The 15,523-nt window shown below is 31.6% G+C and overlaps 1 protein-coding gene across 2 annotated transcripts in view; it reads left to right on the top strand.

Moving 5' to 3' along the window:
* Nucleotides 1–5,932: 5,932 nt before the first annotated feature.
* LOC6642398 (ras-GEF domain-containing family member 1B) overlaps nt 5,933–15,523 on the top strand; it is a 35,342-nt gene continuing 25,751 nt past the window's right edge. Inside the window, exon 1 of one of the 2 annotated variants that reach the window (XM_023175890.2) lies at nt 5,933–6,100. The gene's annotated coding sequence lies outside the window, so the exon portion shown is untranslated. The remainder of the gene's footprint in view (nt 6,101–15,523) is intronic. The other variant, XM_023175889.2, reaches the window with a different exon arrangement.

The raw sequence follows: 15,523 nt of genomic DNA, 5'->3' as shown, positions 1-15,523 counted from the left end.
ATTATCATCAATATTTTCGTTTAGTTTCAATCAATTCTATTTCTATCAGTTTTATTGTACTATATGCTTTTTTTTCATTATGATATAGTGTATTTAGTAGCTCACAGTCTCATGTAATCCGTCCGATTTATTTCAATTTATTTTTTTCCTTTTGGTTTTTTGTACAATTTGAGCAATCAAGTAAATTCCGTAATATCCGCTTGTCAGAAGCGCAATGCGGTTTAATTAGTGTAGTTGACAGTAAAAGGCACTGCCACGCCCACTCTTTGTGTACTTAAAAAGTGGCTGGTAAGCGAGACAGGATAAGATTTAAAACACGTTTTCAATTAGCAATATGCCGACCAGATGTCTACTTGGTTGCCTGACAAGATGAAGCTAATATAATGAGTTGACAAATAGCTTGGCAAAACGAAACCAAACAAGGACCAAATACATAAACAAACAAATAAACAAACACGTCTGCGTTTATGTGCGTGACTTTGTCCTGAGTGTAGGCAATTGTCTTTCCCACCGCATAGACAGACACAGAGACAGTCAAACTCAAACAGAATTGTCAACTTGGCATGGCCCTGGCTAAAGTGTCGCGTAATTTATTTTCCCACCTCTTTCAGGGCAAACCAGCTGACAAATGAGCTGATAATTTTGGCGCTGTCATTTTCAAGGACAACAATTCATGGCAAAAGCATAACACAATACCTACACCCACACACACACTGAAGATATTTTGTCTAGCACGATGACAGTTGAAATTAATTTGCTAAAGGCGTATATACCTCTATATCTATCATAAATATAGATGCAGATAGTTGCATGCTATTCACATCTATTATAAATTAAAGTTTATATCTAAATTTGTAAGAAAACCAAATTCGTCTCTTCTTACTAAATTAAACTTAAACGCATTACGTATACGCAGTGTTGTTCAACAAATTCTTGGTGGATTCTCCCTTTCACTTTCACTATTAAATATGTTTAAGGCTCGTAAAATTATTATATTTAATTATAAAATTGGTCGGGAATGTTTGAATATAATAATGAAAAATATTCTTGGTAATAAAAAAATGTAATATAGTTTCAATCTACAAAGGTCTGAGAAAAGTAAGATCACATTTATTAAGTAATCAATATTAAAACATTAGTTATACCTGTCGGAGATTGAATTAGGCATTTCTAATAATTTGAATTGTGTGCCTACTTTTAATGCGAATTGATCAGTGTTGAGTAATGAATAACATGACTGATGTAGAACTGTTTAACACTAGATATGTGCGATGTCAGTATAGGCTGTCATCGAGTGTGGCTCAGTGTGCGGTTGAGAGAACTCAGTCTCTCAGAAGTCTCTTTTCCTTCTGGAATTCAACCTGAACGCACGTCGAGACTCGCTGCACAAACCTTGAGACAAAAATTGAAGCCAATAATGGAAACAACGATTCAGGAATCTCTGAAATCCTCAACTCGCCGATATACCCATATATTTTTCAACAGGACGGATTTAGATAATATTTTTAAACGTGATCGGACTAAAAATTTAGTTAACTGGACCTGTTATGTAGTAATTTTCACTGGAGGCATTTAGTCAGTATTATTTGGAGTAAATCCAAAAATGAAAATAATTATTTGAAAATCTGATATTTCATAATGTGTGCAAACACCACGAAGTTTTCTGACCTTCAAGGAGAATACTCGTCTCTGTTAAATACAATCTCTATTCCTCTCCATACCTAACACATTTGAGTTACTAAGTCTCTCTGCTAAGGAGAATACACTTGTAACAGTTTGAAAATTCAAATCACCCTACTTTTTGCTCTTGTAGATGCTTAAACTTTTTTAATTTACCCCTTTTTTTAGTTCATCTTCTTTAATGACATCGCACTTGCATTCGAATAATACATATGCAGTTTGTCTTTAATGCATATTTAATATGCGCATGAATGAGTGTAAGCCTGTGTTTGTGTCTCTGTGGTAGTGTGAGTAAATAGAAAATTAAATTACCGATGCTGCTACTTTGTAAAGTGGAAGCCATTGCCGGAGGCAAGTTTCATTCCGTTTATGACTATTTTATGTAGACTGCAAAAATTCTTTTGCACTTTATTTTCGTATTTTTTTGCATTCGGTTTTATTTTTTTATTTTCATTCAGGGTTTTTTTTATTTCTTTCTCCTGGCTAAAGCTTAACATGCAAATTATTATTTGCGCAACATTGTGAGAGAATTTTATATTGAGGCGCCGCCGTCGCCCAACCAAGTACGAAAAGTCCTTCCGTGTGCCTGTGGTAAATTACATTTCTCCTTCTCTTTTTTTATCACATTTCTTTTTTTCTTGCCTTTCCCTGGCAGTTGCATACGTTAATTTGTATTTCTTCCTCTATGCAGTTTTTATGCCAACTTTTAATTATCTGTTTGTATGTCAGTTGAGAGGGTATGCATTCTGTTTGTCGTTTTTAAACTTGTTCTCTTCTCTTTTTTTGGCTTCTTTTTAAGCTCTTGATACCCTGTATAAAATTGGGAAGGGAGTACTTCATTCCAACTTAACGATTATAATCGATTGTGCAAATATACCACAATGAAAGCTGAAGAACCAAATCAAATTATTTGTGGTATTATTGTTTATTTTGGATATTATACTATTAATTTTTAAGCCCATTATACACCAAACAATTTTCATTACACTAGGACAATAGAGATAGGGTAATTAGTTTTCTATTTTAATTAAAATGGTAATCGACATTCGATTTCCTGCCATCAAAATGTTAATTGTTCAACCCATTTACTTCACTTAGATGGCTGGCTTACCTACCTTATACCGTATTTATGTACACTTTTCTGGATTCATTCGTTTTACCATAATTTCAATCCTTTTACTAGTAATTCCCATTTTTTAATTGAACATTTTTTCCCCTCTTCTTCTCTTCGGCGTTCTTTTGCAGGAAATGAGAAACAGTGCTTTACCCATTTTATGGTCTACATCAACGTAATTAATTTTTAATTGATTGGAGAAGCAAAGGCAAGTTGGCCATAAAACTGTCCGTCTGGTTGACTTGCTGGCTGACTTGACTGATAAAATGCGTATAAAAATTTCATTTCTGTGTTCTGATTCTGAAGTTGCCTTCTGGCCTGATTCTGCTCTGCCCTTTTATGCAAATTGCAAATGTCAAGAATGGGTAGCGGGAGAAAAAGCCACAAGATAGGAGTGCGAGAGAGAGAGAAAATGCAACCTCCATTTGGGTCTAGACAACATTTAAAAGCAAGTTAATGTCACGCATTGCAACTTCAACCCATTTACTAACCTTTCTTCCACCCCTTGAAGCTGTTGACATGGAAGAGAAGGTGTTGTTGTTGTTGTTGCTGTACTTTTAATGTTGTCATTGCATTTACAAGTCAAGCTAAGTTGTTGTTGTAGTTAGTTGTTGTTGCTGTTGTTGTAGTACTAGTAGTGTGTAATACATTACTGCATGTGCTTACAGCACTGAAGTGTAAAATAGAGAAAATGAGTTCGCACTTTAGATTAAAATCAGCAAACATGAGATGCAAGCCAGAGTGAAGAGGCAAGAAACAGAGCAAAAAGATATTACCTGGCCAGCGTAGATACACATAAGTCTGTATATCTGGCAATGAAATTGTTTTAAGGTTCAAGTCTAATTAGTGTAATAGATTTTACACGGCTAGATGTCAGAACTTTATGCCTTTATTTGTATACTAAAACGCACAATCAACTTACTCTTAGATATTTGCATAATAGTCATAATAACATTTGGAAGATGACTAAACAAAAGCCCTCTTCATAGCAAAAGGCTTAAATGCGCATATTAAGGCATAAAGGTTTGTAGTCTTAGATTCGACCCGTTTTAACATAGAGTCTGTTTGTTCTAATCAGCTTATGATAGATTGATAAGCTAATAAAAATCTATAATCAATTAATGAATTGCGGTTGGAATAAAGCAAACTGTAATTTAGCTATCAAGCTTACAGAATTCCTTATTCAAATCAAGTCAAATGTTTTTGCATTGCTGAATATTTCTTGTAGAGATTCACACGAACCAAAGACTTGCAATTAGCTGCCAATTGTTTTCTTAATACTCACGTACACACAAAATGTGATTAATTGAAAATTCAGACAGGCATTGCAAAGGCCGCAGAGAGTTTGAAAACATACTTCAAAATTGAATTAAAAGCCAGTTCAAGCATTAAAACCAGCAGTCAAACAAACATTTATTTATACGTATGAATGAGTATGTGTGCGTGTATATTTATTTAAACACACATACATACATACATACATACATACAGACATATAAATATATGTAAGTTCATTGTGCAAGCATTAAATTTGAGGCAAGCACTTAAAACTTTGACCTGGCAAAGTTTTCCTCCAACCAGTGACCTCAAAAAGCCGTTTGCCAAAACTAAAATGAAAAAGAAAAATATCTAACATTTTATTTCCCTAATTTGAAATACGACAAAAAATGTTGATTAAAAAATTATTGAAGATTTGTCTGAATCGAAAACAATATTGCGCTTGTTTGTCTATGCCGTATTTCAATTAAAAAGTTATTTAGCTGAAAACTTTACTACTCTAAAAGAAGAAATAAAATCTTGAAAAAGTTTAAATTTTCATGACTATTTTTTTATTTTTGAAATAATATCTTTTTTGCACTGAAATCTAAAAAAATAAAATAATTACTATTATAAATAAAAGACGGCTCAAGAAAATTAAACTGGTTGTCGAAAATTATTTAGAAAAATTCTAATATTTCAAAAAAAAACATCATTTTTAAAACTGTAGATACTTTTGTGACTTTTCAAGTTTTCCAATTTAATAGAATATGATATCATATGTCTATGATAAATCATTAGACTTATCTTATAATCTAAGAGAATGTATATAAAAGGAGATTTAGTATCAATAGTATTTGCATTTCGTCTTCTATCTGATTTTAGTTTTAGCTCCATCAAGATTAGCATTGAAAATGTACACATCGAACTTGGAGAGTTAAACAAAAAGCAAACTGTGACCAAAGAAAGTGCGTCTCTTTAATGAAAGCCAATATGGTTTTCGAACGACGAGAGTATCAAGTAAAAAGTCAAGAGCCAGACATTTAACACACCGCCAGAAGCAGCAGCTGACTAAACAAAGATATCAGTTAAGCCAGACGACAGAAAGGCAGATAAACTGCGGGTCATTTACAAGAATTCAAGCAAACATTTTTTTCATATACATTTTTTTTTTGCTAGGTGTCATATTATGGTAATTAAAGCAGAGTTCGTTGATGCTGCTAACTTGGCCAACAATTTGTTTTAGCGTTTGCCACTTGGCTTATCCTAAGCTTGACTTGGCTTCGCTTCTTGTCCAACATGTGGAACTAAAACAAGTTCCACATGGTAGAGGCAACACTTTGGCCTGATGTGGTGCCAACATGTTGCAAGCCAACTGCCAAGAATATCCCGTTATTTCTGCACGAAAAGGCCATCAACAACTTTTCAGATTGACTGTGGTCCAGCAACGGTTCAGTTAAGCGCGGATTCTGTAAGTGGATGGTTCAACCAGCGGAATATTGTGCATATTGTTGCCATCACAATAAAAAATAAAGAGTTTTTAAGTTAGAAAAAATAATTTATTTAAAAGAAAGTTTCAAGAATTTAAACCAAAAGTTTTGAAATCTAAAATATTAAAAGAATCTCTTTAAAAGAAAATTAAGAAAAAACCTAAAAAAAATTATACAAATAATGAAATGAATTCATAAAGAAATTTGAATATTTAAGTGTGAAAAATGTAAAATGTAGCAAAAGAAATAATAACAGTATTAAATGTGTTCCTTGAAAATGTGAATGTAAATTAAAATATATAGAAATATACCATATATATATATACGCAATACAAGTATTTGCCACACCCTAAAGCCCATTTAAGAGATTATTTATTGAAAAATCATAAACAGCTGTCAACGCCAGACGATAAATATGAATTTAAATTACTTAACCCAAAGAAAACGAAACGAAATAAGGCAAAGCCAAAGCCGCCGCCTGTGAAAGGAGAAAAAAAAAACAACATTTTGTGAATAAATAATAAAGCAATATCGCACATGTTTCCGGTCGACTGCGCCAGTAAGTATGCAACGTTCGATTAACTTGTAATTTTCGGTAGCCCATTCGATAGGCGGGAGGGAAAGGCAAGAGAACAAGAAGAACAGAATGCATAATTTATGCATTGCGAAAATGTTCATTCCCTGTTGATAATGTTAATGGCTGACGTCTTGTTAACCGATATTGTTTACGGTACCTCTTACCAATACTACAAACCATATATACATACAATCAATGTGTACTCAATGCAAACGTTAACTGCAATTGCATGTGAACAATTGAAATGGCATGCGGCAGAATTCAGTCGTTTGCCATGTTTTTCGGGCTTAAACGATTCATTATGCGCAATATTGGTTGAATTTCTTTTGACTTTCTGCAAGGCAAGAAGGAAAATCCAATTTACTTGTGAATGTTAAACAATAATGCCTTTCCAATGACTGTGTAAATTAATGGAGAAGCCAGCTGAAGCAACGATATTGATATTCTTTTTTGCATTTTCACATGGCAGAATGTTGAGTCTTTTCTGATGTAACATTTAAGCCAAGTCTGCAAAATTAAATATTAACAGACAATCGTTAATTATTCACAATTTTTTCAAATCTCTTAAAGACCAAGACTAAGATCCAATGGAGATTAACAATCTTACACATCCTTATTTAATGGTGTCTGACTTTTTCCTGGATATGTCTGCCAGATTATCGGCTATACATTAAATGATCTAACAATAATATATTCGATTTATATAAAAACCATAAAGAAATTTGCTTATATCAGATTAGAAATATTTTCCCATGACATATGTAAGTTAGTGCTATGCAAAAATGTGCATTTCCTGTTCCAGTCAGAGAGAGCGAGAGAGAAAGCACAAATAACAGAAACAAACAACACGACCTAGACAAGATTTGCCTAATATATTCATTTGGATTTAAATTTATCCACTCCGAAATGCATAGAATAGCAAAACCTGCAGATGCTGTTAGCATAAGGAAAAAGTTATTACAGTTGTTGGACTTCTGACTTGGTTTACCTGTAAATTTGCGATTATAAAATTTAACTATAAAAAAAGAAGCTGCTAAAGATATTTTTAGATGGAATATGTACGTTAATTTCTAGCAGTGGATGATTTGAACTAATCTTTTAAACCATCACATTTTTAATTACATAAAGTTAAAATCGGTTCATTTTACAATTTTACTTTTTTAGACTATAATTAAAATTTATCTTCGATTAGGAATACCAACTCAAAGGCAAACTTTTTTATTAGAAGCCCAAAAAATCTCCAAAAGCAAAAGGATTTAAGGTTTTTCTGAAACTAGTAAAGTACATAAAATTAGATTAGGTAACAAAAAAATTGTTATGTACTATGGTACATAGAACATCCCCAAAAAAAATCATGGTAAAAATACTTGCAAATTACGTTGAACATCAATTCAAATCAAAATGAATTCAATATTTGAAATAAATCTTTATAAATCTTTAATGCAAATGCATTTGCATATCGGAGGCAAACCAAAAACGAGCGCATCAATTTGTCAATTGTTTTTGCCATAGTCCACATTTTGTGATAAGGATTGATGACAATGCAAAACACTTGTGAGACTTTGAGACTTTTAGACTTTTTATGGCGGCTGTAAAATTGTAAAAAAAAGCGAGCCAAACAATTTCCATGGCCTAAGCTTTATTGCGGTTGCGGTTGTTTTTGTTGTAATAAATTATCTGATAAAAACAATTTAAAAGCCATTAAATACATTTTGTTGTATTTATTTTTTGAGCTTGACTTTAATGACACTTAGGAGGCGGAGTCGAAAAAAAAAAGAAGAAGCACTCTGACCTAAATGCTCTTTTAATCATTTTTTTTTCCTGTTGCTCCTCCTCCTTCTTACGTGTTTTTGTGATATTTTTTATGGACGAGCATTGAAAGTCAAAGTAATTTAATTTTTGGCTTCCCTTTTGCATCATCATCCCCCATCGTCATCATCTTCATGGCGTTGACAGTTTCCTTTCCACAGTTTTTCTTTTTTTTTGTTGTTAACTCGACAGGCTACAGCTAAAATGTGTCATAGACGGGTTTCTGTGTGAAAAAATCAAGTTAAAAGTGCATTTTAATTTTGCCTTTATTTAAGCAACTCAGTTAAAAAGAGATAGAGAGAACAAGAGAAGAGAATTAACAAAAGGGAAAGCGAAAAAGAAAAGTTATAAAAAAAAAAACCCTTAAATTAGCTAACAAGGCAAAGACAAAGGAATGTCAATGTAATTTTCTTTACGCTCGTGGCACAAAACTCTTAAAAAAATTTAATTAAACGAAAAACACATACAAAATAAAATTTAAGAAATTAAATGTTGTTAACATTATACCTACATGGAATGAGCTGATAAAAAGGGAAGAAAATGGAAAATTCATTATTGCAAATGAAACATACAAATCTATTTTAATGGCTTTATAAAGGCATGAACTTATTTAAGGGTTCAGTCAAAACTGTTTTCTTCAAATCCATTTGGTATTATTGACCCATTGTTTTTATAATCAATTCATAATCAAACGCATAACAATTAAAGTTTGTTTTTCCAAACATTTTTCATCAAAGAGCATACATACAAATTGAACAAGGAAAAAGAGTTTAGTTTCATTTTTAACAAAACTTTTTTCATTTAAAGTATGGACTTGTATTTACCCTTTTTACCCATTTACTTTCATAAATGGATTTTTTTAAATCAATATTTTCTGATACTATATTCAAACTTTGAACCTAACCGCCTGTTATGATGTTCTTACATAAATATTGTTTGTAAAATTTAAAAATACATTTGTATTATTAAAACACTATATAAAAAAGTATTTTTTGTAACAAACAATCAAATCGAAAACGATTGATAAGAAAAACGTGAAAGTAATTCAAAATCAACAAGCCCGAATTCAGTTGTTTTCCCCGTTTTTTTCTGTTTATATTTTTAAAAATTGGCTCTATGGCATTTAATATAAAATTCCCTGTGGCAAAATGCAATATGAAGTGATAAATATGAAAAAGAAAAAAAAAACATCAATGGCTTTACACTAGCAAACTGCATCAGTGAAAAAGTGTAAGCAAACATAATTGATTTTAAATCCGGCATCATCAGATACAGAAAGAAAAAAAAGGAAAAACTGAACCATAAAAAATGGGTAAAGTGAATGTAAACAAACAAGAGAATGAAAATGCAAGCTGATAGAATCAATGGCTAATGGAAAAAATTGCAAAAATAAATAAGCGAAAGCAAACAAAAATTCCATTGCAAGAAAGTAAAGATGGAAAAATAGAGCATTGAATAAAATAACAACTAATCAATCTATTGCGGTTGTTGTTCATTTCCGATACGATTTCCATTTGGATTTGGTTGGACCATTCATAGACTTAAGACTTGATATCCCAAGCAAGAGTGTTATTTGTTGGCATTACTTAAGTACCAGCATTAAATTGCCAGTAGAATCTTGATTTAAAAAAGTTACTTGAATTTTACTTGGAAAATCAAGTCAAAGCAACAAATGTTTGCCAAAGGTTCTGGTTTCGAGTATAGACATATGCCTTTCCTTTCATTAGTTTTTATCAGTTTTTGCATTTTTTTGTGTCTTCTCGATAATTTTAAAATTTTACTCCATTGCCTTCGTAATTGAGTACATGAAACTTACAGTTCAAAACTTGCCAACATTTACTCATCTATTTTTATCACATTTATTTCATGGAAATCATTGCTACATCCATGTAAGAAATATGTGAATTTTTGAATGGATATAAAGATATTAATCAAAACAGAAATCGCATAAAAGAAAATTTCACAGCTTAAAAACTTAAAAGTTTGAAAATAAAATTTTTAATAGAAAGCGAAACCGAGTCCTTTTCTTTGCCTTTTCCATGGGAGACACTTTAGTGCCCGTGAGATTTTTGTAAATTTTGCAAAATTTAAAATGAGAAACCCTTAAAATTGAGTGAAATCGGCATTGCAGACAACCTTTTGAATTTATTGAAATATGTATATGAGTATGTACATTGTATTTGCAAAAAATTTGCACATTTTTTACTTAGTGCAAATGAAGCTCTAAAAATTTGGTTTCAGTTTTGGTCTTTGCATCATTTTTGCTCTTTCTTTTTTATTTTGGTTTCCATGAATTCTATCTATGTCTATTCTGCGGTTCCTTCTCCTGCCTGCCTAGCGAAATCAGCGCAAATTGTTGTTGTCATTGTTTGCCATTTGTTTGCTGATTGTTGTTGCTCTTACTGATTGTTGTTGCTGCTGCTGCTTCTGCTTCTTGTTGACAACACAACACAAAACAGCGTCAACATCAGTTTATTTTTATCAGTTTTATGCTAATAGATTTGAGGACACTTTGCAACAGATGCTTGTTGTTTGGCAAGCGACGATTGGGGGGGCACCAAGGCCAGAAGAGACAGCATCTACTTCTTGAAGTTAGGCCAAAGTTGACATTGGTGGTTTTTTCCAGATATTCTATGGAAATTTTCCATTCTGTCGGGTCTTATTTATTTTTCTGTTTTTTTTTTTTTTGTTTTAGCTTCTGTAAATTGGTACAAATTTAAATGTTTAATTTAACATATGTTTTACATGTAAATTTGCCAAAAAGTTTAATTTTATTTAACATGTAAATTTGTGGAATTTTTTGATCTTTTGGGAAACTTCCAAAGGAAAGTTTCATCTTGAAACTTAACGTGCTTGATTCTCAAATAGTCACTCATTGAATTTGTTGTTAATTTTTAAGGTCTATTTCTTCCTTTTCGATTAGAACATCTGCAAAGTTGCTCATACTCTGACTTTGATAATATAATGTAAATTATAGTAATGGCTAAAATAGTCTCCGAATTTAAGCCGATAAAATATTTCAGTTTACTCATTGTTCACTTTACTCATGAGAAAAGTAATCTGAGGTTACCTCAAAAGAATAAGATTAATTGAACTTGAATAAGATTAATAGTAAGAATTGAACTTGAAAATGTTTTAGAAAGTTAATTTTGTATTGTCCATTAAGCTTAATTTAATGGATATGTTTTGACTTCTCTGTATCTTTTAGGTTTTTCATAATCCAAGACTGCTAAAATTATGTTGATTGCCTTAAATGTAATTTTTGATTTCTACGAGGAGAATCCATTTTGTCCAATATAAAATGCATTCTGATTCTCTTTTGATTTAATGTCTAAAGATCTTAGTCAACTCTATTGGTTAAATAAACTTATTTATCATGTGGGTCAACTTATTTAAGCTTTAGACCATTCAAAAAAAATTGTCTATAACATTTTTAAGAAAATACTTCCAAAAACATAACCTACTGAAACTTTTAACATTTTAAGGCACTTTGCCATAGCTTATTGAATCTATGCCGAAATATATATTAAAAGAATAAAAATAATAATACTGTTCAAAAATAGAATCGAATAGAATATAATAGAATCTCATCAAATTCGTAAAAAGCATTTGTGGCCTAAACACAATTTCCATTCACTTTACCAATTCAATTTCCATTTTATTTTTAACCCAAGGATACTGAATGGAATTCACTTCATTTAATATTCATGTAGACCAATGGACAAAAGTAATTTGCAACAAATATGCTTCAACTGGCACTCGAAATCAATATGAGTGGCCACGCCCACAATTCGTCTAATACAACTTTTCCGCTTGCCATATAATTGATTGATTTTTTCTTCTACTTTTTTTCTTCTGTGTTCTGTTGTTTTTTTTTTTCTCTTGAGCGTTGGTAATAGCATCGAAATGAAATAAAATGTGTCAACCATTTTTTATACATACATATATACTTATAAATATATATATTCTCTTTCTTTTCGGTGCATATTGAAATGAATTTCGTTTCTGAGAGTACCATAACTTGGTTACTAGGACAATATTAAAATTGAAAATATTTCATGCTGTACAACAAAAGATGGGAAAAAACACAAATCGTTGTTTTTTTTTGGGTCTGTAAGCCGACTTACCGATACTGTGTACCTAAAATGTATAAAGTATATGTGCATTGTCCTATAATCTAATTTTGTATGTCAAACTTTTATATGTATTCAGATATGTGTTCAATATAACCTTTAACTTTCAATGAATACAGGGTATACAAATATTTATTGACTTGTCGACATGATTGGAATCATAATAAGCTGGCTTAGCCCCAGTCACTCATAAAAAAAAAAGTTGAGATTTATTTTACTTTCCTTTGTCTATTCGGTGAAAGGAGGGGGCGTGGTCAGTTATACTTAAACTTTTAACCAAGTGATGCCCAAAAAGGAGTACATAAGGATATATATGTATACTTCTCTCCTTTACTCGTATATCACAAGTTTTTGTTGTGTTGCTTTCCCTGTCCTGTGCATTCCGCTCTTTTGTTATGCTCACTTGACGCTGGGTAATGAAGGCAACACAAAAATGTAAATATATACACAAGTGTATGAAAAAATGTATCCCTACAATATATATATGTACATATATATATATGAACATGTACATTTAAATATTTGCAGCAGCAGGGGACTATATTTTGGGATATACTATTTTTGGTATTCATCCTTTTGTTGGCTTCATCTTTTTAAACGCCTTTTTACAGATGTTGTCGAATCAATCAAAAATAGAACGAATAGCAAAATGGATTTCTGTTGCGCAGTTTTCTCATTCTCCATTTTCATGCTTAACCACAATCAAATGTCAGTGTAACAATGAATAATACAAAAAAAGGGAAACAAATATGCCAATATTTCTTTTGGCTGTTCCTATTTTTATCTCAATACATTTTTGACAAACACCTTTGACAATGAATAACAAATTTAGCAAGGATATGAAAGGATTAATTTCCCTACTCATACTAACATATTTTTCGACATTAAATTCAAATTAAATGCATTTTTTATTATTTTAATACCTCCCAATGTGTATCCATTATTTTCAAATGGACATTTATATTTATTTATTTATTTCTATCAAAGCAGTTTACAAAAAAAAAATTATTTTGCATAAATTTAAATTTTTATTTCTGTCGAAACTACAATAAACATTTAATTATAAATAGCAATTCAAAAATGTAAAATAATTTAATGAAATAATTGCAGGTTTTTATCTGTCATTCTTCTGATGTTGTTTATTAATAAATTTTAAGAGGATACAGCTTAAATTTCCCCAAAAAAAACTTTATTATGTTGAGAATTTATTAAAAATAAACATTTAAGCATTGTCAAGCAGTAGCATTAAAAATGATGAAAGTTTTTTATTAGCTCGTGTAAATTATAAATTAATTATATACCTCGCAATAAAAAAGGCGAACTTTTTTTTTTACTCTTCATTTTAAAGAATTTTAACTCATGAAAATTTTATGCAACTGTCCCAAACTATAATGCATATTTACAAGATAACTCATTTAAATTTTTATGAGTAAGTAAATTACATGAATGCCTTTATATGTAATTTTAGAAAATAATAAAATAGTTTTTTTTTTGGATGCTTAGAGAAAAGATTACGATGTATTTAGCAGAGCATAATTTCTTATGACCTTAAATTTTAGCAAATTGACATTTGACTTAAACGAGAAAATAAATAATCAAACAAATTAAACAAGTCTAGGACTAATATCTTATGCATTTATATATTAACACATATTTCAATATCTAAGATCGGTTATTATGTCCTCCTAAGTATTATGTTATGATTGTCATACAGGAAAAGGCAGCGCAAAGAATTTATTATGCATGCCTGATGTAATGAGGAAAATCACACACAAAATACAATTCCAAAGAAACATCAGTACAAGTGCACACACACACAGTGGCATCCACACACACACACATACATACCCTCAACACATGTTGAGACAGACACAACATGAGCCAATTTGCAAGTGACGTAACATTTTATCCATTGGCATTGGTCGGAGCCCAAACCTGTCAAATTAAATGAATGTTAAGCAGATCAAAAGAGCAGTATGGTTAAAGCATCAGCGACAACCAGAAGGGGGACTTACCTCGTCACCTCTCCCCTCCTCTGTCACCTTCATCCCATTATTCGAGGCGTTGATTGGAAAACTTGAAGTGAATTGGCAAGCAAGCAAGAAAGCAACTGGAACTGTTGAGTTTTGGCAGTCAGAGCTGACAAAAGCAAACCGCATGCATAGAGTAGGGCGTCTAATAGAAATTGGATTTACCCATTGCCCCACCCCCCTCCACCTCTTCAATATCTCTCATTCCCACCGACATTCTAACTTATTTGCATAAGTAGCTGGACAGGTACAAAAAAAAAAAAAGAGCAACTTGGGGTGAAAATTTCTATGCGAAAAGTACGTATACGACACGAGGGCTGGTCAAAGGATCTCCAGTAAGAAATTATTATGAAAACTTAATGTAAACTGTGAGAATTGATCAAGAGCGCTTCACTCACTTTGAACTGTTTTAATATTGATATTTTATATTTGTCATTTACCTTAATAGATAAAAGATCTTATCCGCCTATCAAAGTGAAGTAAATTTACCAACTTGTGATTGCTGACTTTTGCCATAAAAGACAAACATTTCTGACAGGTTTAAATAGTTTTTAATCTTGTTCTAAATGTTCTTCGGAACAAAGAGAGCACAAAAGTCACCTATTTGAGTTTTACGGAACTCCCAAATCAGCCCTCTTCTATATTTTTTATATATATATCATCATCTCACACACGTGCGTAAGATTCATGTGTATGCATATTTAATATTTAATGGATATTTTATATGGAAAATAACCGTAGAGAATCATCTTCTCCTCTCTGCTTGTTTTTTTTTTTTTTTTTTTTGCATTTGTGCGTGGGTAATCTCCATTAAAGCCAACTGCTGCAGGCAAAGTTCTTTCCTTTATGGCAAAAATATTTCAAGCCTGTTGATATTTCTTTTTTTTTCCTTGCTGATGTTTCCATTTTTGTCAGATATTTTCTTCATCGTTATTCACACTCTGAAAAATTGGAAATTTCCAAAAAAAACAAAAAACAAAGTCTTTATATTAAAGCATAAAGCGTTAAAACTTTGATAGTTTGGCAATTTTCATCAGGCTAAGAAGCAAAAGGTGAATGATAATGTCCACCGATTGATTTCACATAAAATCAGTAATGAGTTTATCTAACGATTGAATTCTCAGCTTCATTTCTACTATCTACAATTTATACTTCGAGTTCATGAACCTAACTTTAACCTCAGTATTTCATAAATAAATACAAGCACAGACACAGAATCCTTGCACCATCCTTGAAACGTATTTGAACACATCTGCCGAGATTTAATGATTGCTATCGACCCATGTTGATGACCCTTTTCCCGTTTTTTTTTTCTGTTTTGGTTTTGGTTAGAGGGCTTTCTTTTTTTCTGCTGTTTTTTTGGTTACGCCCTTATTGATGAGAGACACGCTTACATCTCTATAGACTGATGAGTCGCAAGTGGCCCCAAAGGG

Source organism: Drosophila willistoni (assembly GCF_018902025.1).
Source record: "Drosophila willistoni isolate 14030-0811.24 chromosome 2R unlocalized genomic scaffold, UCI_dwil_1.1 Seg167, whole genome shotgun sequence".
In the NCBI taxonomy this organism is placed as follows: domain Eukaryota; kingdom Metazoa; phylum Arthropoda; class Insecta; order Diptera; family Drosophilidae; genus Drosophila; species Drosophila willistoni.
This window is presented reverse-complemented; position numbering and strand designations above follow the sequence as displayed.